This window comes from Xyrauchen texanus, chromosome 6, assembly GCF_025860055.1.
Source record: "Xyrauchen texanus isolate HMW12.3.18 chromosome 6, RBS_HiC_50CHRs, whole genome shotgun sequence".
Lineage (NCBI taxonomy): Eukaryota > Metazoa > Chordata > Actinopteri > Cypriniformes > Catostomidae > Xyrauchen > Xyrauchen texanus.
Genome location: NC_068281.1, coordinates 3,498,240 through 3,523,910, shown reverse-complemented (window position 1 = coordinate 3,523,910; position 25,671 = coordinate 3,498,240). Strand labels below are relative to the sequence as shown.

The following is a 25,671-nucleotide window of genomic DNA, read 5'->3' as shown; positions in this document are numbered from 1 at the left end:
AACTTGGTCGATTTAAATCAGCTGTTAATAAGTTTGAATATTGAATATGCCATATTATTTACTGTACGTGAACTAATCATTTAAGCAGTAATTTAGCAATAATTAAATTTATTCTATACCATAGATATCGATTTACAATCATTTTTATTTGCTTTACCTTAACAAACATTATTACAATATAAAATACAATACAACATAGTGCTTAAAAGAAACCGGAGCGCAGCTCATATCCACCATTGAAATCTGCTACTCTGAAGAACCACACAGTTGCTTACATTGTGATGTCACAGTTTAATATTTTAATTGACATTAATAATAGCGATTACAATATCAAGAGCAATAATCGACAATTATTATTTTTGCAATAATCTTGCAGCCCTACAAGATACAATATAAACATAACTATTATACGCCGAGTGTTTATACTCATCATGTACGTTAACTGCGTCAGTCCACTTTATTAGCGGTTCCTTTTTCTTTTCTTTGCGTGAAGCGATCATCTAAAGTGGATGCGAGTAAGGGCAGTCGGTGGACTTTCTGGTGCCCTCCTATGGTAAGATGGTGCCTCCCTAGAGTGTGTCTGCTTAGAGGGAGTGACAGTACTGCAAATAAGTAAGCCAACTTCTGTTAATCAACATTAGCTATCGTAATTACAAGATCAAGGGCAATAATCAACTATTAATATTTTTGTCATAATGGTGCAGCCCAAGCTCAAACTTATATTCTGAAAGTGATGATAAGTTCAACCAAAGGCTGATGTGGGGCAGGAGTTAACTGCAATCACATGACCACCAACAGTCTCAACGCGCACACACACACACACACACACACACACACACACACACACACAGTCAAGTAGGTTTCTTGATCTCGTATTTGGCTGGTTTGTTTCACTTCACATGAACGCAGCACGATTGTGCACTCACAACAAAATGCAAACAAACACATGCCCACATCAGTTCCATTTTGAAACTACAGTAGGATCATTTTTGGTATACTGTACATTTTCATGCCCCCATCATTGTAATTCTTGCCATTATGTAAATAATTAAGTTAATGAATAAAGTGCTGTATAATAAACTGAAAAAGCACTGGCTAACAGGAATGACCTAAACGTGTTAAAGACAGGACCAGGCTCCCAAATTACATTCAAATGGTGCCAAAATCTGTGTTCGCCAAAGTGGCCAAACTAGTTTGTCCTGGAGCATTTCACACAACCTTTTCATTATGTTGGCTACATTACATCCCGTGAGCACTGGTGTCAGATTCACTGGCAGAGCAGTCCACAGACCAGAACACTCACTATTGCACATTTTGAATGAAGTCTACATGCTCACACCTGCAGCAGGTACATTCGTATATCGCGTACATTACATAAATCCTATTCACGTTCTTAACACACAATCCTGGTCTTATTGCAAATCAAATAACTAGGGATGCACCGATCCGATACCTGGAAGCGATCGGTATCGCCTTCAATACTGACGTTTTTAAATGGATCGGGTATCGGTCTGACAAGCCTGATCCAAATCCGATACTGTGTGTTAGTCATGTTTGTTACTGTCAAGCTAAAACAAATTAAATTAGTTCATATGACTCGTGCATTTTATTCAAAGCCACTTGAAGATATGCGATAGCTCTGAAATCACAAAAGGCTGTTTAAGAAGTAAATATATAAAATACACGTGCAGCTCCAGCACGTCAGTGAATGATGCTGCTCGGTTTACACACACACTAACAACCGCCGCCATTCACCACTAAGTGGCGGTGACGTCACCACGACGCTTGTGCCAGGCTATGTGCACGTTTAGACCACGTGAAGTGTCGAACGCCCACTGGCAGGAGGTCACGGAACAGATCCAACAGGTGACAAGGGTCGACTGACTGAGATGACTGGCTGATGCACCACCTGTGCCCCTTACTGTGCCAACTTGCTGAGCTTTAGCCACCTGGCGCTCTGCTCGTTGTTGTGAGCGTCGCTCCTCTGCCTTTGTTGTTGGAAGGTGACTGCCTCCAACTGGCCAGTAGCGTCCTTCACAAGCCTCCTCCAAAAAGGCAGATCTTGACACCACACATCAGCAAGTGCACTCATCTCCACATCACTCCTCTTCTCCAGCCTGTGCCGTACCCGTTTAGCCCCCTCTATCCGGCCGAACAAAAGCGGTTTAGGAACACGGTGGCCGGGTATGTGGGCTACATGACCCAGCCAACGCAACCTTGCCTGTTGGAGGAGCTCTATGCAGGCACGCACCATTTTACATTTCAAGGCTTTAAAAGGCTGATATCACAAACCGAGTGCTCCTAAAGTTGGGAAGATAGGACAAATTAACTATTGTTCTCTCATTTAAAAGGAATATTCTGGGTTCAATACAAGTTCAACTCAATTGACAGCATTTGTAGCATAATATTGATTGCCACAAAAATGAATTTCCCTCCTTTTCCTTAAAAATCTGGGTTGCAGTGGGACACTTTCTATGGAAGTGAATGGGGCCAATATGAAAACGTTACTCACCGTTTCAAAATTATAGCCACAAAACTATATGTGGGTTAAAGGGGACCTTTCACGCAAAATTCACTTTTACATGGTTTGTACATAAATGTGTCGGCAGTAAGTGTACATAACCACCCTACAATGTTAAAAGTCCACCCACTCCTCTTTCTTATATTTCTATAAATCAAAAACAGTGTGTCAAAATGAATGGTTTTCATTTCTGCTCTAAAGTGACAACATGATAGAGCAGGCCACGCCCACGACTGGTCACAGACTCCACCCTATTATCATAGATCCTCCCCTGAGTGATCTACACACAGTCCGCCATTTTTTTCTGCACTGGAGCAGATACAGTGAGAAGAATAATGTCTCATAAGTGTTCTGTTGTTGCTGTAAAAGTGAACATAAGAGTCTTCATGTACTCCTGGCATCAGAGCCATTGAAGACACAGTGGACAAGGAAATGTGCCCGAAAACATACAAAACTGTGTGTATGTTTGTGCAAATCATTTTACACCGGACTGCTTTGTGAATGTGTCAATTTAAAGCAGGATTTTCAAAAAATGTGATTCTCAAGCATGGATCAGCACCAACTGATCGTGTTCCAGCTTTATATCCTGAAGATGTAAGCATTGCACTTTATATTTTGTGAATGTTTGCAAATCGCCTTTCCGAATGTGCTTGTTAGCGGATTCCACAGCTAATGCAGCTAAAGTTACCATTGACTCTGATTGTATTCAAGGAGACCAGATAGAGATTCACATATATGGCTGAACTCCGGTATTTACGCTGTCAGTCATATCATTACAACCATGAGCTGTAAAGGCACAGCCCTCTTCCGGAAAGGGGGCAAGGAGCAGCAGCTCATTTGCATTTAAAGAGACACACGCGAAATCAGCATGTTTTTGATTCCACCCAAAAAGAGGCATTTACAACATGGTCTAATAAATGATCCGTGGGGTATTTTGAGCTGAAACTTCAGACACATTCTGTGGACTCCTGAGACTTATATTACATCTTGTAAAAAGGGGCACAATAGGTCTCCTTTAACATCATTTTTGTGTGATAAAATCACTTACTAACCTTTTCTTTGTAAAGTTCTGATGATGTAATGTCAACAAAACCTAAAATACTAAAACAACTGTAAAAATTACAATTTAAACAACTTAACAGTTCAAATAATACAGGAGTTTGAACAGAAGAATTCATACAATTCTAAGCTTCACATTTCTACTTTCAAACCCTCCAAAAATTGGCCCCATTGACTTCCATTGTAAGTCCCTCACTGTTACCTCCAATGTTGCTTTTTTAAAGAAAAGGAGGGACATGACGAAATGATCTTTTATGGTAATCAACATTAACCCACAAATGCTGTCGATTGAGATTAACTTGTATTGAACCTGGAACATTCCTTTAAGAAAAAAAAAATGTGAACTCTTTTACAAATGTGCACCTGTAAAATGTGCATACAAACATCTATAAATAATAAAAATCACCAAGTAATAAGCATTTCTGACTGCAGCCAAATAGAAATGAATGAATCACAATTGCAAAACACATTGTAACTCAACTCCCCTCAAATACATTATCAATAAACGAAGAGGATGGATCATAAGCAAGACAAACTTCTGCATTATGAAATGCCTAATATGTCAAATAAAACATCCGTTACATCACATCCTTCAAGAGCTTTTCAGGCTGTGGCTTTCAGAAACAAATAACATTGGCGAGACATGCATTCTTGCAGTAAATGTCTTGGGCGTCAGGAGAAAGTCACTCTGCTTCCTAACAGGAAGTGCATACTGATCAGTAAACAGAAGCCGTTGACTGAAGGGTTTCTAGAAACCAATCGTCCTGCAATCCAATTGGCCCAGCAGCACAACATGGTGGTTTAAGGACTGGGTCTCTATTCCAAAACACAGCGAGCCGCCTACGTATTAGTGCGTATGTGTAAAAAAAAAAAAAAGTCTCCCTTTTGAAAATAAAATAAATAGAAAAAATAAGAAACCTAACAGAATTATAAACATGATAAAAAAATAGCATGTAACTATAACATGTTATATAACTAAAGCATGTTAGTTTACATGTTAAATGAACTACTAAATGAAAAATAACATCAGCTGTGTGAGCTTTTGAAGTAGCGTGATTATTATGATTATTAATAATTAACATAGACTGCTCCCGTCTGTACCTTTAACTCAGCGGTTCTCAACTGGTTTTGCTTCAGGACAGATTATATATTATACATCAAGTGTCGACCGACCATAGATTAAACATAACCTGTATTTAATGTATCCTGGGTTGCATTTCCTTTTATTTTGCATAGTTTTGTTTATGGTTTTCCAGTACAAGGACATGCATCAAGTGACATTATTTTTGTTGTTGATGTCAACCAAGTGTGCCGCACAAGCCCTCAAATGTGAAGCCAAAACGTCTCGATCGCCCCCTGGTGACTGGTCCTAGTATAGGTCATAAGCCCCGCCTCCCCATGTTATTCAACAGGACGTGAGACCAACTAAACAATTAAATTACACTTCACATATCTTTTTTCCAAAGATAGAAACTACAGTAAATGACAGAAACTTTCACGTTGATGTCATTTCAAGTGTTTGTTTTCAAAATAAGTTTGTTTTTAGTTATTTGATGCTATAAAAAAGGTGCTGTGACATCATGATTGACAGCTGTGATTGACAGGATCTCTGAGCGAAGTAGTCACTGAAGCACCAACAGACTTTTTTTTTCGGGATCTTCAGAGGACTGAGGAGATTGGAGCTTTAAATTTAATATCAAAATTTCTATAATTAATTATTTCACAGCATCATAAGTCAAAAGTCAAAAGTGCAGGGGCGTGTGCTTGCGATTGATTCAGCGAGAGTGAGGGCGGGGCCTTGATTTTGCGGCTATACTTCCTGCTCACTACTGCGCAGATCCCGAAATCGCAACTGCGCAGACTCAAGTCCCAAGATGTCAGCGCCATATCGGGACACTGGCGGCTTCAGTTCTCACCAATGGAAAAGAGCGAAGGGGTGTCGGCCATCTTTTTTTACAGTCTATGATGTCAACGTTTGACTTTCATCACACAACACAGACTGCATGATTATGATAAATGATTACTGCAAGAGTTGGAATAGCATATAGGTGCAAAGGGACTTCAACATTTCTAAATTGCACAAATAAAAAAAATACATATACATATTTGTCTCTGGCTTGCTTTTGATCGCATGTCAACGATGTCGAGATCTACTTTTATATTTAATTTTATCACTGAGAAGGTTTACCTGCAAAATTAGTAGCACCAAACATCACAAGCAGCCTCACGAATGTACACAGAGTAGCCACAGAGTAGCCGTATAACACTTTTCCTTGAGCAGAATATTGCACTACAGATCGCCAAGTTTGTTCAAACACGAGACACGCATGGTTGCCAGATTGCACAAAATAAGTATAACTTTAGGCAGAATATTTCTACAAAATATAAGCTACAAAATTAAAACTTACCACTGTGAAACGTCCTGCTCAAGTTGTGCTTGCAAAGGTGGTTCGGGTCGATCAGCTTGTTCTTCCAAACTTTCATTCATTATCGGACTTGGGCTAGAGCTGGTGCGGCAAAAACCAATGCCATGGTTACAATAGTGTTTACGGAGCTGCTCACGAAGCCTTGGGAGCCGAAACACGGTTATTGTATGAGCCGTTACATTTCCGACACACGCTCTACGCGGTTGACCAATCACATCAGACTAGGCCAGCTGACCAATCATAGCAGACTGGGCTTTTCGGAAAGTGGGGCTTTAAAGAGACAGGAGGTAAATCAGTGTATTTCGGTCAGAGTATGAAGAGCAGGGAAAAGAAATGTACGGTATGAGAAAAATAATGTGTTTTTTTAACATTAAAAGCATGTAAACCTATTCTAAAATAAAATTATGAACCTGTAAATTAGCATAAAATGGGTTTCAAGTCATAATTGGTGCACGAACATGGAAGGTGTTAAAAAAGGTGGGCAGCATGATTATACTGCCTTCTAAAAGGCAGGGGTACACTTCGAGCAGTCGAGGACGTGTTCTACACGTGCGCACTACGACTGCGTTTTTATACTCTTTTAGCACAGTAAACGGCAGGTGCGTGTGCTGACCACATGCAAAGATGAGGACTGTCCATACCTCTAGAAAAAACTAGGATGCACATGGACAGTCTGTGCGTACTGTGACGGTAACGAAATTTGCGCCATGCGCACCGTGTGCGAGACACTCCAGCATGTGGAGGTATTCTTTGGCATTTAGATGCCTTCTTTTGGCCAAATTCTAAGAAAGAGTCACATGTACCTTTCACAGAGAATACAGGAATCCAGGATTTTTCGTGCATTGAAAATTTTGGCGGCCGCTGAAGCAAAATTTTGGGCCATCTTGCTTTTGCCACTTTATTAGCGTTAAATGTGCTTCTCATGTGAAACGCGACTGCACGCGGTGTGATTAAATACGGTTTTACGTGTGCGTTGCGCGATCCACCAAGAACCACTTGCGCAAGTCATTACTCCACCTTCATGTATCTCACTTACTAAAATGTATTTTAATGTGCAATGAGCAATTAAAACATTTCAAACATCTAGACAGCTCCGACATTCTGAACAGCACTGACAAGGGAAAGAGAAAACACCAGCACTATACCAGTATCAAATACAAGACTGCTCACATCTACACTAACATTTATCACAGTAAACTGTAACAGAATTCGCTGTGGCAGTTGTAGAATGAAAAATAAACAATTTTCATAACAAATAAACTGATTATTTTCAAGAAAGACTACCCATTCACTGTAATGAGGAGCCAGCCGTGGTTTTTCTAGCGATAATGGCATTACAAATGAAAAATTATGTTAAATGTGGAATAAAAGTCTGGACCTTTATGAATTTTGAACAAATTGTAACATTGTAATATATTTCCTGGTGATGCATGAGATTAGGAAACAAACTGGCCTGAGTTGGCTTCAGATGTTCCTAGAATCAAAGGAAAACCATCATCTGTTATGGAGTAGGAAACAAACATTTCCCCTATCATGGAACCAAGTGGAGTGGTGGTGGTGTAGTGGTCTAATGGTAATCTGGTATTCAGAAGGTCGCTGGTTCGATCCCCACAGCCACCACCATTGTGTCCTTGAGCAAGGCACTTAACTCCAGGTTGCTCTGGGGGGATTGTCCCTGTAATAAGTGCACTGTAAGTCACTTTGGATAAAAGCATCTGCCAAATGCATAAATGTAAATCAGTAAAGTGGTTTACTCATGAATATTATATTTAGGCCTCTAAAAACAAGGTGTTAAGTTAGTGTGATTTCCCACAACACCTTGACGTTTCTAGATGCTCTGCTGATCAAAAATAAATAATATTCATTACAAACATGAAATGCAAATAAATATCTTAAATAATAATTGCAATAAAGTAAAAAACAAAAAAAAAAAAAACGCATCACATATGGGATGGCCATGTACATCAGCCACCACCAAAGACCATTTTCCTGCCCCAGAAAAACCCTGAGAAAGTAATGCGACAAACTCAAGACTGCAGATGAAGTGAGAATAATGTTGATTATAAATATACCTTCAATTTATTGAGTAGTTTAAAAGTCATCAAGATTGACTATTAAAAAAAGTAGTGACTATTGTGACCGAGTTATGTATTTTTATGCCTACGGTATCATTTCATTAGCTTAGCAACATCAACGTTAAACTAAGGCTGCACAATTAATCGAATAAATAATTGAGATCACAGCATTCAATTTAGGCCTACTCCGGTTGCAGCGAAATTTCTGTATACATAATTCTGTGTCCACTGTGTGAATGAACACAATAACAAATCAGAGGTTTTTTAATAACGTCAACCTAGTATTGTTGCATTGATCACTTTCTTTGTAAAAAAAAAACGTTGAAAATATTATTTTGTTTTTCATGCACTAAAAGCAATTTAGGAACACAGTGATGTGTAGCCTACGTAAATAATATGTGATGCAGTTGCCCCACACAAAATAAGAATTTTAATGCAAATCCTATTAATCGGAAATGTAATAAATCACGATTACAATATCAAGGGAAATTATCAACAATTACGAATGCAATAATTGTGCAGCCTTAAATTAAACTCTATTAAAAGCTCATGTGCTTCTTGTGAGGATTGCTATTTTTGTGACACAGAGTTTGTGCCAATGTAGAGCATTCCAAATCAGTCACCAAAACCTTATGAGGTTCCATCTCCGTTAGGATGCTGCCTTAAAAGGTAATGCTGCCTATGTACAGTGCAGTGGAAATTTGCCCCATCCTGATTTCTCCTGTTTTTTTTTCATAATAAATTGTTTTGGATCTTCAAACGAGATATAACATAAAACAAAAGGCAATATATATATATTATTTTTTTTCTTCATTGAAGCAAAAAAATAAAAAAGTAATCCAACACCTATATCAACCATGTGAAAAGTGAACTGCCACCTTAAACTTTATAGCCAGTTGTGCCACCTTAAGCGGCAACACCTGCAACAAAACACATCCGATAACTGGAGATCAGTCTTTCACAACGCTGTGGTGGATTTTTTTGCCCACTCTTCTTTGCAGAACTGCTTTAGTTCAGCCACACTGGAGGGTTTTCGAGCATGAACCACATGCCACAGCATCTGGTTCAAGTTAGGACTTTGACTAGGCCACTCCAAAACTTTAATTTTGCTTCATTTGAGCCATTCAGAGGTGGACAGTTGAGAAGATCATCAGGGTCTCTCTTCCCTCCATCAAAGACATTTACAAAAAACACTGTATCCGCAAAGCAACCAGCATTGTGGACGACCCCACACACCCCTCTCACAAACTCTTTACCCTCCTCCCGTCTGGCAAGAGGTACCGAAGCATTCGGGCCCTCACGGCCAGACTGTGTAACAGCTTCTTCCCCCAAGCCATCAGACTCCTCAATACTCAGAGACTGGTTTGACACACACACACACACACACACACACACACACACACACACACACACCGTATCCTGAGTCGCACTTTAAATTACTGTCACTTTATAACTGTCTGCTACCTCAATAACTGCTATGTGCATAGAACACTATCTCATAGTATGTTATGTGTATGTTTTTAGAAACTGTCATCTTTTTGCACTACTGAGTACTGGTCGGCGCTGCACTGTGTCTATTGTCCTGTTCATTGTCAGTAATTTGTTGTACTGTCCCGTACTTTGCACATGTTTGCACGTGCACTTTATATAGGTATTTTATTTCGTTGTGTTGTCTCATGTGGTCCTGTGTTGGTCCTTTGTTGTTTTTATGTAGCACATGGTCCTGGAGGAACATTGTCTTGTTTCGCTGTGTACTGTACTAACTGTATATGGTTGAAACGACAATAAAAACCACTTGACTTGACTTACTCCTATGCTTTGGATCATTGTCTTGCTGCATAATCCAGTTGTGCTTGAGGTTCAACTCACGGACTGATGACCGGACATTCTCCTTTAGGATTTTATGGTACAGAGCAGAATTCATGTTTACCTCAATTATTGCAAGTCGCCCTGAAGCAGCAAATCTTCCTCACACATCACACTTCCACCTCCATGCTTGACCGTGGGTATGATGTTCTTTTTGTGGAATTATGTGTTTAATTTACACCAGATGTAATGGGACCCCTGTCTTCCAAACAGTTACTCTTTAGACTCATCAGTCCACAGATCATCAAGGTGTGTTGTGGCAAAATTCAGACAAGCCTTAATATTCTTCTGGGTTAGCAGTGGTTTTCAACTCGCCAGTCTTCTATGGATGGCATTTTTATTCCAGTGTCTTTCTGATAGTGGAGTCATGAACAGTGACCTTTATTGATGTAGGAGAGGCCTGCAGTTATTTTGATGTTGTCTGAATTTTGGAAGGACGACCACTTCTGGGAAGGTTCACTACTGTGCCAAGTTTTCTCCATTTGGAGATAATGGCTCCCACTGGTGTCCTTTGGAGTCCCAGGGCCTTTGAAATAGCTTTGTAACTCTTCCCAGACTGATGTATTTCAGTCACTTTTTTCCTCATCATTTCTGGAATTTCTTTAGACCTTGGCACAGTGTGCTACTGGGTGAGACCTTTTAGCCAACTTCATGCTGCTGAAACTTTTCTATTTAGGTGTTGATTTGATTAAACATGGCAGACAGTAATCAGGCCTGGGTGTGTCTAGTCTAGCTGAACCCCATTACGAATGCAGTTTAATAGATTTTGGGATTTAGTAACCAAGGTGCAAATACATTTTCACACAGGCCCTGTTGATATTGGATAATTTTTTTGCTCCAATAAATAACATTATCATATAAAAACTGTATTTTGTGTTTAATCAGTTTGCCTTCGATTTATGTTAGATTTTGTTTTTGTGACAGGGCGGTGGGCGGGACCAGGACTTAATTCTACACACTGGCCCCTTATCCGGCTAATTAAGCCTCCGAGAGGGATAAAGGCTGACTGCGGATGGTGGTGCGACAGAGGTCATTTACGGGCAGCTGACCGTCATGTGTGTGTTTGTCTTTTGTTTAAGTTTTTCATTAAACTATTACTTATATTGTCAAGCCAGTTCTCGCCTCCTACTTTCCATTGAACTCCTTTACAGAGATATACACCAAAAACAGAAGAAATCACGATGGGGGAAAAATACTTTTCCACAGTACTCTAGGCAGCAGAGCAGACAACAAGGCAGGTAAGTTTCAGAACAGAGCCTATTTCTAGAAACTATGACTTTCCATTGTAGTGGAAATAGCAAGAACTGTAGTCACCGCATCAGCTGTGTCCTGCAAGCCCAGAGAACCTCATGTTACTCTGTCATCCCGCTGTAGATTTTCAAAGTCTGACCTTTGAGGAGTGAAGGATGAAACCTGACGTATTCTCACAGAGGGCTTCCCCAAACTGCCTCTACAAGGGACTTATTAAAAAAAAAAAAAAAAAAAAATTGTTGTTGACGTACAGGATCTGCTTGCACTTGATGAAATGATGAGCGAGGAACAGGCAAAAAGAAATGGAGGATTTGGTTGCAAAATGAAATATTTTGTCTACAGGATGATGTTGACCAAAAACAGGTACTTTGATCGTAACATGATCCGGTCGCTTGACAAGCGGTATGTAATACAATCACGCAACTATTTTTTAATTTATTCCTTTGTAATCTAATTTGAAATGTAATAAAATGTTAAATTACATATTTTGTCATTCACATTAATGCCCTATTGTGATAATGAAACTTCCTTAGTGTAATGCTTTGTTTTAACATGGTTGGAGGTTAATCTCCTGGATCCCTTCTAGACACCACACTTCATTTCACAACTGAGCCACTTTATTTTAGGATAAGCAATAGTGTTGTGCGATCTTCTCCATTGACAGATCATCCTATCATCAGCCTGTGAGATCGACTATACTATCGTGCGGGGTGGGGGGGGGGGGGCAATCATTTACTCATTTGCTCATTTATTGTTGTCCATCATTTTGCAAACAAAGATGGAGTTGGTGATAAAGAAAAATGTCACGTCACTTATTTGGCAATATTTTGGTTTTAAACCAGACGCAAAAGGCGAGCCCGTGGATGTCACACTTTGGCCGAGAGTTGTGCTGGTAAAGGAGCCTCAAACCACAAATCTATCTGTACATTTGCGTGCCCACTACCCTATTGATGCTGCCAAGCTAGCACCAAGAGAAGCTGTGTTCAGAGAGATCGAAGTCAGCCATCTATAATCAGAGCTTTTGCAAAAAGCACCAAGTACAAACGAAACAGTGAATCTGGGCCCAGTGCACAGCAGCTGTCTCCAAGAATATCGCAAAGGAGATGGTCACCTACCATACAGTTGAGGAGGCAAGTTTTAGAGAACTACTCCAAACCTTTGACAAACAGTACGAGCTGCCGGGGCGCAAGTACTTCACCAACACTGCTATAGATTGTTACTACTCACTAAAGATTTGAAAGCGGCTGACTTTGTTGCTTGATCACAGACATATGGTCAAGCATAAACACGACCCCCTACATGTCTGTGACAGTCCATTATATTTCGTAGGATTGGAAAATGGAGGCAAAATGTCTTGAAACGACATTCATCTCGGAGAACCGCACTGCAGAGGTATGTATGGTTATATCATTTTTAATCATATAATAATAACAGCAATTTGTTATTGTATTGTTATTAGTATTATTATTAGTAGTAGTATCATTACCATTTTATGTTAATGTGCCATGCAAGGAAATTAAATGCTGACGAATGACGATGCTGTTTTCGCCATGGCTCAAACAACAACTGTATAAGAATGATGTGTCTTTTATAGCAAGCACTCTCGACATAATTTGTGAATATAGGTCTATCACCTAGCAATTTAATTTTGATGTGGGATGTAGTTTTGTAGTCTGTTTATAAAACAGTTTCAATATTTCATTTTTATAATCTTCAGACGCGCGTGTCGATATCACAAGTGTCGGTTATATGCGGTGATGTCGATGTGAAAATATATCAGGGCAAATTATTTGCAATTTTAAACATCAATATTTTAAATATTTAAACTATTATTGTTCATGCAGTTATATGTTGTGCAATATGTTAACAAATATTTGCTAACAGAGAACTGGAAATTTCATAACATACAGGTAAGTAACAAAAATGAAAATTACATTATTATGCATGACAATTAATCATCAGCCAAAATTTCATAATCATGAATGCCCTCTTTTTTATTTTGTTAGTGTTAAGCCCACATATTTTAAAGCCCCGAGTCTGTGCAGGGAAAAAGGAGCTTAGCAAAAACAAAAAAATGGCATCCAATTTGAACGTGAAGCGAGGAGCGCGTTCTCTCGCGGGAACGATTACAAGCACAAAGGCCAATGTCTAATGGGTAGGAGAGTGAGTCAGTCTGCTCTTACGCACGCTAGTTTCTGTCTCTCTCTCTCTCTCTCTCTCTCTTTTCCTTTTCTCCCTCACTCTCATGCAACCAGCCTCTGCTCACATGAGCTCCATGGAAATGCAAGTGCTCCAACCATTCAGCCCGCAGTGAATGAACTCGACAGGAACACTGCAGCGTACCCATATCATCTGTGCAAATGAAAGCAAAACTAGGACGCAACTGTAAACAGTGCAGCAAATGTGCAGCGCCAGTTGGTGCACTTCTGATTTCAGACGGAGATCTTGCAGACACACATGCTGGCAGTTGATGCATTACGTGTCAATGGATTTTTTTTTTATCAACATCAATATTTTAGGGTTAATTTATATGAAAACAAATTAGGAACAACAAATTAAACAATTTCTTTTTGCCTTAACTAGTTTATTTTAAATGGTTCTTCGTTGAGACAGTTTTTTGAAAAGTACATATATTTCATGTAGTCTCTCAGTTAGGCGCCCAATTTGACTATCAAAAGCGAATTGACTAATAGACTAAAGGCTTGACATCGTTTTCAGGAATGTTTTAAGATGCTTAAAGACACAGTTAACATTGTGTGCAAGCTTCTGACCCACTGGGGTCAGACTATGTGGTCACTATTGTGATACAGACAGATTGATTCACTTTTAATTGTCTATAAACAATTGTTGGAAAAAATACTTGTCATGCACAAAGTAGATGTCTTAAATGACTTGCCAAAACTATGGTTTACATTTACATATTTGGCAGACGCTTTTATCCAAAGCAACTTACAGTGCACTTATTACAGGGACAATCCCCCCGGAGCAACCTGGAGTTAAGTGCCTTACTCAAGGGCACAATGGTGGTGGCTGTGGGGATCAAACCAGCAACCTTCTGATTAACGGTTATGTGCTTTATCCCACTACACCACCACCACTCTAGTTTGCTAATATTAAATCTGTGGAGTGATTAAAAATTAATTTTGAATGTCTTCAACCTTAGTGTATTTAAACTTCTGATTTCAACTGTAAACTTTTGGATTATGCATAATAACAGGAATATTAATCAAAGCAAAGGATTCTGACATCCGACAGTGAACAAACGGCGCTTGATGGCTGTGAGCAGCGGTGCATTAAAGGACTAAACGTAAAGAATTAGAGACAAAACTTTTCAGAGAGAAAACCTGTTAGTGTGGATCTCTGCACAAATATAGCTTCCAATATTTCTATACATTTTATTATTAAATAGAAAATCGTTTTTTCATTAGAGAAATTATTTTAAAATTGTTTGGCTCAAAAACTGAGATTTGAAACAGAATAGATTTTGTTCCCCAGTCCTAGTAACTAGGGATGCACCGATGTATCGGCCAAACATCGGTATCGGACGATTTTCGCCCTGTTGACTGACATCGGCCCATCGGCAAATACGATGTCATTCACCGATGGCAGTGGCCGATGTTTATCTGTTTATGTGTCTTGTTTATTTGCTGTCAACTTGGACAACAGTTGCCTACCCAGCTGCAGTTTCGGAGAAGCTCCAACAGGTTGTACTAGAATACCACCCAGAGCCACTGGCTAGACACGACTCTGGCATGACATAAGAGGGCAGTGGAGTGGTGGTAGCGTAGTGGCTAAAGCACAGGGCTGTTAATCAGAAGGTTGCTGGTTCGATCCCCACAGCCACCACCATTGTGTCCTTGAGCAAGGCACTTAACTCCAGGTTGCTCCGGGGGGATTGTCCCTGTAATAAGTGCTCTGTAAGTCGCTTTGGATAAAAGCGTCTGCCAAATGCATAAATGTAAATGAGGGCAACGGATGAGGTGTGCACGTGTGGTTTGATTTAAAATAAGTGCTAGAAAAAGTTGGTGGTGTGGGAGTGTTTTACTGTCTGGTCTGTGATTTAGTGAAAAATTCTGCTGTATAGCAGTCTAAAAAGGCTCTTGAAAAAGTTTTTTTGCAATTTTCTTTCACAAAGAGTCTTTGTTATTTGAAAGAAGGTTATATTAAACGTTGTTTAATAAATTTGTATGATTTAATTTGTGCTCAAAGATAGTGTGATGCAGGGCTGTAAGACTTAAAAATAGCCAATTCATTTTTTATAATGACTATTTCTTTGTTTCACTGGCACATAAGGGGGATTAAACAACAGCAAAAACAAATCTGTATCGGCATCAGACATAGTTTTTGTAAACATCGGTATCAGCCCAGAATTTCACAATCGGTGCATCCCTACTAGCAACGGAACGTGCTCATAAGCAGAAAGCAGCCGTCTGTCAGTCAGATGGTACAACACTGGTATTAAAAAAAATAATAATAATTTATATTAATAATAATAATTTGTATCGACTTGGTACCAAAGTACTGGTACTTTTAACATCAATAATTTAACTAGGGATGCACCGAAATTTCGGCCGCCGAAAATTTTCGGCCGAAAATGGCACTTTCGGTTTTCGGCCGAAAGAGAAAAAAGGCCGAAAATATGAGCCGAAAATATATACCTCCTAGCCCCGCCCCTCAGTGCTCAGATTTCAATCTGGATCGATGCAGCCCTTATCACAGCTGTTAGATAATTCCACAACGGCGCTACCAAACAAAGGCCGATCATGTCAGCGGTGTGGAAATTCTTCAAAGTTTCTGATAAGGACATCAAATTTGCGATCTGCAGTGTTTATTCAGCAGGACTTTCAAGATATATATATATATACAGAATACAGCAAGAGATTCTACAGGAAAATGTCACAACTAGCGCAGCTACAACACAACTTGAGACGTATAGCTGAACTACGCCAGAAGCGACAATCCCCTTGACTACGGGCGCATAAACAAAGACCGATTTCCATTGCTTGCGCGGATTGCGCACAGGTATTTATCTGCCCAAGCACCAGCACAGAGAGTGAGAAACTGTTCAGTGCAGCATCTCATGTTCTTGATGAGCTTTCTGACAGGAGAGACTGTCAGAAAGTTTAGCAACTTTTGTTCTTGAAGAGAAACCTGTCACTTGTACTTAAATAGAAAGCGGTCCAATATGATGTGAATAGCAATTACATTACACTTGTTCTTCACTTGAGGATACATCTGTCGTTTACAGTTGAGGTTGGATTAGTTCAATTACTGTTGTTTTGCACAATAATTTTCACTTAAAGTGTACATACGTTCACATAAACAGAATAGAGCACTGATATATATATATATATAAAATTATATATTATAGATATATATAGATCAGTGGAATAGAGGCCCTCTGCCATTCTGTGTTCTGCCTGTTGTTTTAATTAATACTGTTGCAAATTTAAACTTTTTGAAAGATGCTAGCTAAGTTCATTTCTTGACTGTTGTTTTGCATATAATAGTTTTCTAAAACTTTACATTATTTGGATAATTGTTAATAAAATCTGTAAAATTTGATTTTTACAGAACTGAAAGAAGAATAATATTTAATATAGTTTGAATATATTTTTTGTCCAATTTTGTTGTGCTACTTTCAATAAAAGTGTGATTTATTTTATTGGTTTGTAGTTTTTCAATTCAGATTAATTAAATTCATGAAATTAATGAAAAAGTATAAAATTAATACAATTATACACAACATTTTTTTTTTTTTAAATAGGTAAAAATTTCGGTTTCGGTTTTCGGCCAAGTGCATCCTGGATTTTCGGTTTCGGTTTCGGCCCAGAATTTTCATTTCGGTGCATCCCTAAATTTAACACAATACTCAATTTCACTAAAACATTAGAAACTGAATAAATTAGAATTTTTATTCAAATGTTTGCTTTGTTGACAAGGCCGTTGTTAGATTTTGATACAGACAAATGTGAAAATTAACAATTCTCTTAATAAGACAACAGACATGGTTATCGGCCAGTGCATATAATCTTGACATATTGGCCAAATACCAGACTGGCAAATATATCTGTCATTATAAACAACAATAATATATTCATTCATACCAAACGTACGCATAAATGCATATCCTGTGTTCTAAATTCTTGAATTTATTTTACTCAGTGACGTTTGACAAGTACCTCGTTCTTTTCTGCAGTACATACGTTTTTTTAATCAATTTTAAGCTCATATGAATGTGAAACATTATGAACAAACTTTGACACTTGGTTTTATAGTCTGGCTCTCTTTATTTTGGCTCAATCTGAGCCACTTCTATCTGCAGTTTGTTATTTTGCTGAGATACGTGCAAGTGTCGCCTTAACAGTCCCTGTGAATTCCCACCGCAGCTCATTTATGTAACATAAAACATGCCTTATAACTATAAAAGAAGCATTTTTTCAGAAAAAGTTGCACCAAAATAACCTCAACGGGCCTGTATAGTTTGTACATATTCTTACACGGAGGCCTTTCGTGCATGTGGACCCGTGACTTTAAAGAGGGTCAGGAGGGTCAATGGAAAAACGGCAGGAACCACAAGCTCTCATTGGACTGTGGCCCAGCGGTGGAAAACTGGGATCTCTCGAATAATCCCTAATATGTCATTTTGCAAGTGTGTGAGTGCAAAACAAGACTAGGGGAGTGGGAGTAGACATCTGATCTAGATTCCATACTTAGAGGCTAATGTGAACATTAAATCTGTCCTCCCCAAAAATAAAAGTCAAAAGCAAGGACTTAAACCTAAAAAGATACAAAAATAACTATATAACCCATTCCTTAATCGTTGAATTATTATAATATTTTATTTTATAAAATGTGGAGATATGGTGCCTCCCCAGTAAAACAGAGAGATATGTCTGCCACTGTGTGAGATGTGGTGCCTCCCCAGTGTAAGAGAGTGTAATATATATATATATATATATATATATATATATATATATATATATATATATATATATATATATATATATATATATATATATATATATATATATACATACATACACAACTCTTGTTGCACTTAAATCCGTTTTGTATACTATTCTGATGATAGGGAAACTTTGTAGTACGGCACTTTTCATACCACTGTCTCCTTAAGATGATTCGCTTATGTTTTCCTCTTTTGTAAGTTGCTTTGGATAAAAGCGTCTGCCAAATGAATAAATGTAAATCTAAATATGTCTGCCTCTGTGTGAGATGTGGTGCCTTCCCAGTGTAAGAGAGAGAGATGTCTGCCACTGGGTGAGATATGGTGCCTCCTCAGTAAAAGAGAGAGATATTTTTGCCACTGGGTGAGATGTGGTGCCTCCCCAGTAAAAGAGAGATATTCGCCACTGGGTGAGATATGGTGCCTCCTCAGTAAGCCTGATTCGTGTCAATTAGATTGTGCTCATAGTAAACAATGAGTAACGTTATGTCAGCGAGGGGAAAACAACTAAGACAGACACTGAGAAATGTAAATGTATTTGACATGCTTATGGTTGTCGCTGTACAGCTGAAGACGCCTCATAACGTCCTAGACAAAAGGTTTCTGCGCGAAGGACGGTCACCAAATAAAGCTTTGAGGTAACACACACACCCCAGAGCAGCATGCATGGATACTATATTTCATGCACGGCGCAGCTGCAACTGAAATCATTATACAAAGACATTTCCATACATCTCAATGCATTTAAGCATGTGCAAATTTCAGATCTGAGGAGAGTATACATTTATGAGCATACATACAGTATGTGAGAGAAATAATGCAAATGACAATAAATGCGAGGCTGCCACGCGCTCACGCAATGCGTTCTAAGTGAATATCCAACCTGAAAACCGAAGGTAAAATGTTTTAATGTGAAAACTATAGCAGACGGTATGATGCTGCGGACTGCGCCACCCCTCTCACGCACAAACAATGAGCCCGCAGTGGGTTAAGGAGAAGTGCGGGCCCCTCCAGCGCTTCATATCCGCGTTCAACGCGCAACAAACGCGCCTGTCACTGACGCATGCACAGCACACAGAACGCTTCACGTAACCGACAACATACTACAGCATACTTAGCTGCCTCTACAGACAGAATAATATTAATAATAAGATTGAAACCCTACTTTATTATTGTACTAGTTCTCAGACTGGTTGGTTAAGCTCTCCACAAGCTAAACTAAATGCGTTTTCCTCCCTCAGTGATCGCAAAGCCCCGTCAAAAAACAGCGAAAACTTTCCGCTTACCGTCACAAAGATCTTCGACGTCCTCTTCGTCATTCACTTTCGAGCAGAAAACGAAATATAGACGATTTTTAGATAAATAAATGTGAGTGTTGGAGGGTGAAAGCTGAACATTAACCCTACGACAACGTGACGTCTCTCGGTTCTGGTTTTGAAAACATCGCCGTCAGACCGTCTCTCAGAAAAGCACCAGAGTGAAAAAATACAAGCAAATCCGCGCCTCTCATTGGCGGACGCGTGGTCATGTGATCCACCGCGCTCACAGAGCGTTTTACGTGCTCGTGCACGCTCTGCTTGCTAAAATGTGACTTCCTTGCTGTTTATATTTCTGTGCGCTAATAATGTTTTTATTTCTCTTAATTATTTTAATTCTGTCTGATTTATTTTTTGTCATTAATTAACTAATTTCTGCAAGCAATATTTTCTATTTTAACTTATTCTTTTCATCTTCTTTCACAATTTTCTACAATTTATTAATATTTGTATGTATTTTATTTTATATATTGCTTTCATATCATCTTATTTATTTACTGTAAATGTAGGCAAATTTATAGGAGTCGTGGAAATGTATGCAAAGTGTCCTGTTTCTCTCTCTCTCTCTCTCTCATTAATTTGTTTGCGTGTGCATATATTTATTACTTTTTTAAGGATCTTGTATGCAATGTTGGGTAAGTTACTCTAAAAAAGCAATTAATTACTAACTACTAATCACATCTTCTACAATGTAATTAGATTACTGCACTAATTACTCTGTCTCAAAAGTAATATGTATTACTTATTACTAATTACTTTCTAAAACTCTTTTATACTTCGACCAGATGAAAAATACAAGGATAGACATGAAACTGTTCTTTTAATTCTTTCCAATAAATTATATAAAATAAAATGAATTATTCATGAACTGGCCAAATAATTTAAGGGGGCAGCATTAAAATAGAAAAAAATTTGGGGGGGATTTTCCAATTACCAGTGCGCTCTAGGTCCTCCTTGCGGCGTAGTGACCCACCTCAGTCTGGGTGGCGGAGGACGAATCTCAGTTGCCTCCGCGTCTGAGACCGTCAATCCACACATCTTATCACATGGCTTGTTGAGCACGTGTGGAGGCTTCACGCTACTCTCCGCGGCATCCACGCACAACTCACCACGCGCCCCACCGAGAGCGAGAACCACATTATAGCAACCATGAGGAGGTTACCCCATGTGACTCTACCCTCCCTAGCAACCAGGCCAATTGGTTGCTTAGGAAGCCTGACTGGAGAGAATATATATATATATATATTAACATTAGACATTACATTTAAACTCACTAATGTTTTATATAGAATTGGTCCATATTCAGTATTTAACACAATTACATCAGAATTAAAGGTAATTAAATTACTGAAAAATTAAGAGTAATCCATTACTTTACTTTTTTTACTATGAAAAAGTAATTTAATTACCGTAATTAATTAGTTATGCATAACACCCAACACTGCTTGCAGTGTAAACAAGTATAGACAATGAAAATATAAAAAAGAAGATGAAATTAAAAATAGAAATAACAAAAGCCAGAGAGAAACTGTTATATGAGGTCATATATTGAGAGTAATTGTTGGCATTTCAAGTTGTTTTGTTTGTTTGTTTTGGTGCCCATCACAGTCAGAATCTAACAAAAAGGGGAAAAATGAAAGTAGAGGATTCTTCAATAAAAACAATTTTTATGTATTTAAAAAATATATATACCAAGAATAATAAATAAATGAACAATGTAAAGAATCTGAGAGTTTGTGTTGTAGTATATAAAAATGATATTTAAGGTATTAATGCATATTTTGACATTAGCTTTTTTTCTGAGAGATGAAAAAAAGCTTTTACATTCACACATTAACATTAAAATATGTCCAATCGTCTTATCTTTGTCACAGAGGGAGCTTTTTCCCCTCAATATTTTGAATATATTTGGACAGTGCGCTACTACAAGAGTACAATTTTAATCGTCACTTTTTTATAACATTTTTGTTAATAAATAATTGCGGGAAGAGATCAAACCAAATTCCAGTTGATTTCAAATACTCTTTCTTTGATTGGATTACGGCGCTGCGCACTGTGACGTCAGCCTTTGCGCCCGACGCTGCAGCGAGCGAGCACGAACGTTCTGGAAATGTTTGTGTCGGAGAGGAGCGAGAACAAGGTACTTTAAAACAGTCCACTCCGTTGTGACGTCACTCTGTCTGTTATTATGAGCAACTGGAATGTGTTTGATTCGCGCTAGTTTAGAGCGTTTTCTGGATTTATTGTTGCTGTGGCGTGGGGTGTATATTGCGCATGCGTTGGGGATATGCTGGTGTGGTGTTGCAGACGTTATTCTCCTAGCGCCGTCTTTCGTTTTTAACGAGATAACATAGATGTGTGTGTGCGCGCGCTGGCTAGACACACACAGACATAAAAGCAACAGTCGATTGCATGAATTGTGTGTATGTTGTGGTCTATAGAAAATGATCATAACCTTTAGAAATATGCGTGGTGGATATATGACAGTGTAGCTGACTTGTAAAGAACTGGGGCATAGTTTAAACTCCAACAACGAGAAAGTACCAGAAAGCATTATGGCACTACCATTTGTACAATTGGTTGCATGAAAATTGTTGTTTTGGCAGCTGTATTTTCTTTGTGCATTGTTTTACACCAGTCTTGTTTTAAACTAACATATTCCTCGAGCACTTTATTTTAATTTACCTTCTGATGTCATTTTAATTTATTCTCAGTTGTTTCCTGTCAGGTTGTGTAGTTTTTAAAGGGACAGTGCACGCAAAACTGAAAATTCTCTCATCATTTACTCACCCTCATGCCATCCCAGGTGTGTATGACTTTCTTTCTTCAGCAAAACACAAATTAAGATGTTTAGATGAATATCTAAGATCTGTAGGTCCATATAATGCAAGCGAATGGTGGCCAGAACTTTGAAGCTCCAAAAGTGCATAAAGGTTGCAAAAAAAGTAATCAATATGGCGAGTGGTTTAATCCATGTCTTCTGAAGGGATATAATGTGTATGTATTTAAGTGCTTTTTTATTATAATTCTCCACCTTTGACCAGCTCAGACCAGGTGGCGGCAATATGCACAATGCATGTGAATCGCCAAATAAAACAAAAGAAGAATTTAGAAAGTGAAAGTGGAGACTTCACGGTTTTCCTGGGCAACCATTGGGCAGCGCCATTATGATTCTAGTTGCCCGTTTTTGGTTTCTGGTCTGGACAACAACCATTTACGTTTTTTTTTTTTTTTTTAATTAAAGGCTCAACTTGTGCAGTTGTTGGCTGTCATAACAACCCAAAGTAGTTGTTTGACAACAATGATATCAATGTAACTAACCTCTGAACATTGCGTCATCTCATCTACACACTCAGTTGAGGCTCTGTCAATAAAAAACTGTCATCTCGACTCTGTCTGTGGCTGAATAATACCGATACTTCAAAGTTTTTACAAATGTAATACCTTAAACATTACCCGTTAAGATTGTACACCGTTGCGAGTGAAAATATTGGAGACTGAAAATTATGTAGAAGTATATTAAGTCGAATTATGGAACACTTATGTTCAGGGATGGTATAAAAGGACTTAAATATTGACCTGTTTCTCACCCACACCTATGATAACACTTCTGAAGATATGGCTTTAACCACTGAAGTCTTATGGATTACTTTTATGCTGCCTTTATTTTCTTTCTGGATCGTCAAACTTCTGATCACCATTCACTTGCATTGTATGGACCTACATACAGAGTGGAGACATCCTTCCTAAAATCTTTGTGTTCTACAGAAGAGAGTCCTACACATCTGGGATGGAATGAGGGCGAGTAAACGATGAGAGAATTTTCATTTTTGGGTGAACTGTCCCTTTGAGTGACTGGTTAATTATAGGTAAAATATATAAAATACTGAATTATTTTGGACCAGTTCTACCATGGTATACTGTAAAGTACCTTGGAGTAGTAATAGACCGATATATCAACCATGCCGATTAATCAGCAGATGTTTGACCAGAGATAACTGCCCAATTGGCCGGATAAAGGAATATGCGGGGTTCAATACAATTTAAGCTCAGTTGACAACATTTGTGGCAATAATGTTGATTACTACAACAATATTTATTTCGACTTGTCCCACATTTTGGGTAACAGTGAGACACTTGCAATGGAAGTCAATGGGGCCAATCTGTAAATGTTAAAATACTCAGTTTCAAAAGTATAGCCACAAGACATAAACAGTATGCATGTTAACATGATACTAGTGGGATAAAATTGCTTAACTTTTTTCTGTGTGATCCATCCATCCATCCATCTTCAACCGCTTATCCGAAGTCGGGTCGCGGGGGCAGCTGCTCCAGCAGGGGGCCCCAAACTTCCCTATCCCGAGCCACATTAACCAGCTCTGACTGTGCGACCCCGAGGCGTTCCCAGGCCAGTGTGGAGATGTAATCTCTCCACCTAGTCCTGGGTCTTCCCCGAGGCCTCCTCCCAGCTGGACGTGCCTGAAACACCTCCCTAGGGAGGCGGCCAGGGGCATCCTTACCAGATGCCCAAACCACCTCAACTGACTCCTTTCAACGCAAAGGAGCAGCGGCTCTACTCCGAGCTCCTCACGGATGACTGAGCTCCTCACCCTATCTCTAAGGGAGAAGCCCGCCACCCTTCTGAGGAAGCCCATTTCGGCCGCTTGTACTCGCGACCTAGTTCTTTTGGTCATGACCCAACCTTCATGACCATAGGTGAGGGTAGGAACAAAAATTGACCGGTAGATCGAGAGCTTTGCCTTCGGCTCAGCTCTCTTTTACGTGACAACGATGCGATAGAGTGAGTGCAATACCGCCCCCGCTGCCCCGATTCTCCGGCCAACCTCCCGCTCCATTGTCCCCTCACTCGTGAACAAGACCCCGAGGTACTTGAACTCCTTCACTTGGGGCAAAACCTCATTCCCTACCTGGAGTACGCACTCCATCGGTTTCCTTTTTCTGTGTGATGTTATATCTAATTTGAAAATGTTGCCATGAGGAAGTAATGCCTTAAACCCTGTAATCTTGCAAAAAAAACCTAGATTTAAAACAAATTCTTACAGAAAAATGAATGAAATTGCTTTTATGAGCTTCACATTTCTTAACACAATTACTTTAAACCCTTCAAATAACTTATTTGCTATTATTAAATGATATTATTTGCAATATATCTGCATAATTGCCAATTGACCCTGCTCTTTAGAAATTTACATGTAATTTAAAAACCCATATCAGTCGACCGCTACCTTGTAGTACCACGAAAACACACTAGTACATAAATAGTGATCAGTCAGTACTATACTATATATTGTGTAGACTACCATGTTACAGCTGTAAGGAAAGTCAGTTGTCTGTATGGCAAAGAACAGATAAAAATCTGTATGGATTAGAAGTTTGAGTCCACAAATATTTCCATTTTGAATTTTGTTGTAATCCTTCCTCATGATCACGCAGCTGAATGGGAGCCATTTGCACATCACAAGCCTATCAACTTTTTAACCCTTTTCGGTTTATAGCACCTGCAAAATCCTAAAATGTACAGGTTTAATTTATATTTTGAATAGATACTATTTTTAACCCCACAATGTGGGTTTATGATTTCTCCTTTAATGGTTGAATATAATTGAGTGCGACCATGGTTTTAGGAGGGTGTACCTGTATGTCGGGTTGGAAATCAAGGATTAATAGCTTAATCCTTGATTTAGTTTTCCTTATTACACCACGTGTTGTTCTGAAACCAAATACAAACAAATGAAACATGGAATGTAGGCTGTCATCCGCACAGCCTGACAAAGCGGGCGCGCTTACACGCGTGATTAACCGAAAGTGAAGCGCTGCCGGCTAGTGACGCACACATCTGTTGGGTATACTGCAGTCTCGTCACATTTTAACTTTTTGTTTAGCCTCCCATTCAGCTCATCAAAACATGAGTGATCTTGAGGAAGGATTGCATCAAGATGTACAGCTGTGGCCAAAATTGGCAGTGACATACATTTTGTGTTTTTGCAAAGTTTGCTGCTTCAGTATTTGTAGGTTTCTATGGTATACTGGAAAACAATGATAAGCATTTCATAAGTTAAAGGCTTTTATTGGCAAAAACATTCAATATATCCGTCCATATTTACAGTGTTGACCTTTGTTCTTCATAACCTCTGCAATTCAGCTCTGGCATGCTGGATATCAGCTTCTG

General features: G+C 38.9%; 1 protein-coding gene across 2 annotated transcripts in view; it reads right to left on the bottom strand.

Moving 5' to 3' along the window:
* The window catches only part of LOC127644515 (ankyrin repeat domain-containing protein 12-like), a 61,151-nt gene extending 41,543 nt beyond the window's left edge, over positions 1–19,608 (bottom strand). Inside the window, exon 1 of one of the 2 annotated variants that reach the window (XM_052127704.1) lies at positions 19,452–19,608. The gene's annotated coding sequence lies outside the window, so the exon portion shown is untranslated. The remainder of the gene's footprint in view (positions 1–19,451) is intronic. The other variant, XM_052127705.1, reaches the window with a different exon arrangement.
* Between the last annotated feature and the right edge of the window lie 6,063 nt (positions 19,609–25,671).